The sequence below is a fragment of the Neophocaena asiaeorientalis genome, unplaced genomic scaffold (assembly GCF_003031525.2).
Source record: "Neophocaena asiaeorientalis asiaeorientalis breed wild unplaced genomic scaffold, Neophocaena_asiaeorientalis_V1.1 scaffold457, whole genome shotgun sequence".
Lineage (NCBI taxonomy): Eukaryota > Metazoa > Chordata > Mammalia > Artiodactyla > Phocoenidae > Neophocaena > Neophocaena asiaeorientalis.
The window spans coordinates 46,377-50,764 of NW_020175185.1; the positions used below are offsets into that span (position 1 = coordinate 46,377).

A 4,388-nucleotide genomic window follows, 5' to 3' on the forward strand; every position below is an offset into this window, starting at 1 on the left:
AGAAAACACACAACAAATAAACTTATTTTTCTTTCAGGGACACTTTTCCTTGTTTTAATATATTTTGTCTTTTGCTGCTTTTGAAGCGAACTCTCAATTACAAAATATCAAACTACACTAAAAAACGCCAGCCACTGGCACAGGATGGAGAAGCTCACAAGTAAGGATAGACAGAAGCAGGTGGCAAGAGGTGGGAAGTGATTGAAGCTGTGGTTACAAATGCTCAAGTGTCAGATAGCTAAAACTATCCAAAAGGTTTTGCCCTAATATTAGCACAGGTCAGACCTGTCACTACCTTGGCGGGTGGCCTCGGAGTGGTCTCGGTGTGTTTGGGTTCAGATTCCACACGGCAATACAATTTCTTCCAGTTAAGAGTTCTTGGCTTGCACCAATCACAGGATGGCCTGAGGGCACCGGACCAGTCTATTCGTTTTTCAAAATGCTGTCGTAGACCTGATAGATGTACTGGGATGCTTCAGGAGCTAGCTCTACACTTTGGTAACAGTGTGTAATTGGGGTTTTCTGGCTGGCTGTGGAGCTGGGCCAAAACCCAAATGCCATTAGTGAGTCAGGGATTGGTACAGAATCTCCTGCCCTTCCACATTCCTCTTGGCAATAGTATAAACGTTGTTGTTTTGCAACTTTCTGGAAACAGTGTCAGCATTTAAATGACTTTCCTTAATCTGAAACTGAAGTTCATTTTCATTGGGAATATCCTTCCATGTTGCAAGGAAGACCAGGCACTTCATTTTGCCGTCTTCTACAAAAAGCACATTGAGTGGGATGAGGCAGCTGAAGTAGAAGGTATCACGATTGTTTCTCACAGCCACCTGCAGGTTGTTCAGAGGTTCTATCTTCATGACTGGGTCCAAGGTGTGGAGATGCATGGAGACATCAATGCTCTGGTTTAGCATCAGTGGTGTAGGGATGGCCAGAGGAATGCTGTGGACGACACCAAAGCTATTCTTGTTAAACTGAATTGCCAAGTCTGTCATGTGCTACAGAGCTTTCTTCATGAAGTTCATTTCCATATAGATGTGCCCTTGGAGGTGAGTAAATGTTCCTGAAATCTACAAGACTTTAGCCTTTACTCCAGTCAGCCAGACAGCTTTAGGAGCCCCATATCCACCAGGTGCCCTGACTATCCCCATAGAGATTTCAAGTTGGTTATTCAGACCACTGCTGACCACAGCAGGAGTAGGTGAAGGAGCAAAGGTTGCAGGCACTGATGATGGGGTGAAGGACTGTCCCACCAGACTATGTAGCCCTCCCTCCCCAAGAGGTCCACCTTTTTGAATTATAATTTTGTCTGGATATAAGCCCAGGAGAGGGGTTGCTGGATCCTATGGCCACTCTATTTTTTTTTTTTTGAGGAACCTCCATATTGTTTTCTATAATGGCTGCACCAATTTACATTCCCACCAACAGTGTAGAAGTGTTCCCTTTTCTCCACCCCCTTTCCAGCATCTATTTGTAGAATTTTAAATAATGGCCATTCTGACCAGTTTAAGGTGATACCTCACTGTAGTTTTGATTTTCATTTCTCTAATAATTAGCAATGGTGAGTATCTTTTCATGTGCTTATTGGCCATCTGTATGTCTTCTTTGGAGAAATGTCTATTTCAGTCTTCTGCCCATTTTTTTCATTGGGTTGTTTTTTTTGTGATTCAATTGTATGAGTTGTTTGTATATTTTGGAAATTAAGCCCTTGTAGGTTGCATCATTTGAAAATAGTTGCTCCCATTCCACAGGTTTTCTTTCCATTTCCTTTATGGTTTCCTTTGCTGTGGCAAAGCTTGTAAGTTTGTATAGGTCCCATCTGTTTATTTTTGCTTTTATTTCCATTGCCTTGGGAGAATGATCTACAAAAACACTGGTACAGCTTATGTCAGAGAATATTTTGCCTATGTTCTCTTCTAAAAGTTTTATGGTGTCATGTGTTTATATTTAACTGTTTCAGCCATTTTGAGTTTATTTTTGTGCATGGTGTGAGGGTGTGTTCTAACTTCAATGGTTTACCTGTGGCTGTCCAACATTCCCAACACCAAGTGCTGAAGAGACTGTCTTTTTTCCCATTGTATATTCTTGCCTGCTTTGTCGAAGATTAATTGACCATTGGTGTGTGGGTTTTTTTCTGGGCTCTCTAGTCTCTTTCATTGACCCATATGTCTATTTTTGTGCCAATATCATGCTGTTTTGATTACTGTCACTTTGTAGTATTCTCTGAAGTCCGGAAGCATTATGTCTCCTGCTTTGTTCTTTTTCCTCACAATTGCTTTGGCAATTCTGTGTCGTTTATGGTTCCATATAAATGTTAGGATTCTTTGTTCTAGTTCTGTGAAAAATATCATGGGTGATTTGATAGGGATGTCATTAAATCTGTAGATTGCTTTGGGTCCAATGGCCATTTTAATAATATTTCTTCCAATCCAAGGGCATAGGATATCTTTCCATATCTTTGAATCCTCTTCACTTTCCTTTATTAATGTTTTATAGTTCTCAGCTTATAAGTCTCTCACAACCTTGGTCAGGTTTATTCACAAGTATTTTATTTTTTTGGATGCAATTTTAAAAGGGATTTTTTACCATTCCCTGTCTACTATTTCATTGTTAATATAAAGACATGCAACCAATTTCTGTATTTTAATCTTGTATCCTGCTGTGTTGCTGAATCTGTTTATCAGTTCTAGTAGTTTGTGTGTGGAGTCTTTAGGTTCTATATATTGTATCATGTCATCTGCTTATAATGAAAATTTTACCTCTTCCCTTCCAATTTGGATACATTTTCTTTCTTTTTCTTGTCTGATTGCCGTGGGTAGACTTCCAGTATTATGTTGAATAGAAGTGGTGAGACCGGGCATCCTTGTCTTGTTCCAGATTTTAGTGAGAAGGCTAAGTGCTTTTCACCATTAAGTATCATATTAGCTGTGGGTTTGTCATAAATAGCTTTTAGTATGTTGAGATATGTTCCCTCTATACCCACTTTCATAAGAGTTTTTATCATGAATTGGTGTTGAAATTTATCAAACGCTCTTTCTGAATCTATTGAGATGATCATGTCATTTCTGTCCTTTTTGTTGATGTGGTGTATCACACATGGATTGATGTGCGTATGTTGAAAGATCCCTATGACCCTAGGATAATTCAACACGTTCATGGCGTATCATTTTTATGTGTTGTTTGGTTCGGTTTGCCAACATTTTGTTGAGAATTTTAGGTTCTATATTCATCAACGGTATTGGCCTGTCATTTTCTTTTTTGGTGGTGTCTTTGTCTGGTTTTGGTATCAGGGTGATAGTGGCTTCATAGAATGTCTCTGGGAGGCTCCCTTTTTCTTCAGTCTTTTTTGGAAGACTATCATAAGGAGTATGTGGTGACCAGAGCTTGCACTATATGTTGAATGGGGCCTCCTCGTTGCTCTGTGGTTGACACAGCCCTGTCGGGGACAGGGTCTGCTCCCTAGTTGTTGGAATAGAATCCCCCAGGTCTGTTTCTATGCTGGATTAGACAGTGTAATGAGGTAGGCTGGATTGGAGCACTCCCAATGGGAAGGGAGTCACTGAGCATTCCTCTTCTAGAGCTGTCCACCAGGAAGCAGTGTTACCTGTCACCCATGGTGCAGGCTCACAAAGTACACTGTTGTTGGCACTGCTCTCAGCCCTGCCTCGACTGTGGGAATGCAGGCAGTCAACCCTGGTGTCCCTTAGGCACAGTGTTCACAAAGTCACCAGCGCAGATCCGTAGGTGCTGATCCACTGATGTCAGGTGCCAGGACCACAGTGTCCCACACATGGATCCACTGTGGGAGCTATGGAAGCAGACTAAACTCCAGCCTGGCCCCGCCTCCATGTACCCATGCCCATGAGAGTGCCCATTGTCCACTCGGATGTCCCACAGGCACTGAGTTTATAAAGCCAGTGGCAGTGGCATAAATCTGCAAGTTGCACAGCCATGGGGAGAGGGCTCAGGTATCAGCCTTGCTTCCTAAGTCAGGCAGTACCTTGGGGTCCACTCTGATTTCAACTCCACCTCCACGTGTAGGCAACCTGCTGGTGCTTGTGTGCCCCCAGAGGTCGTCATAGAGTTGGCACCAAGAAAGAGGCTGCTATGGTAGCCCTGACCCTCCCTTCAGCTGCCCCTCAACAATGATGTTTTGCTTCTATGGCCAGCCTGGTCTTCCGCATACACCCCAGGTTGGGCAAACACCACACTCCAGCCTCTTCGGGCTGTCTGTGTGCAGCCAAACCCAGTTCAATCCCCTGGTGTGTCCTCTGAAGCCCAAGTTTCAGCACCCAAAACCCACACCACACGTCTTGGGCTGAGGACTGCAGCAAGGTAGCACAGATCCTCTGTGCGTGTCTCTGTTTTGTCTGCTGCAAACTGACTGC

The 4,388-nt window shown here is 43.0% G+C and overlaps 1 pseudogene; it reads right to left on the reverse strand.

Annotated features, from left to right (window-relative positions):
- Nucleotides 1-423: 423 nt before the first annotated feature.
- Nucleotides 424-3,849, reverse strand: LOC112412845 (AP-2 complex subunit beta pseudogene; annotated as a pseudogene).
- Between the last annotated feature and the right edge of the window lie 539 nt (nucleotides 3,850-4,388).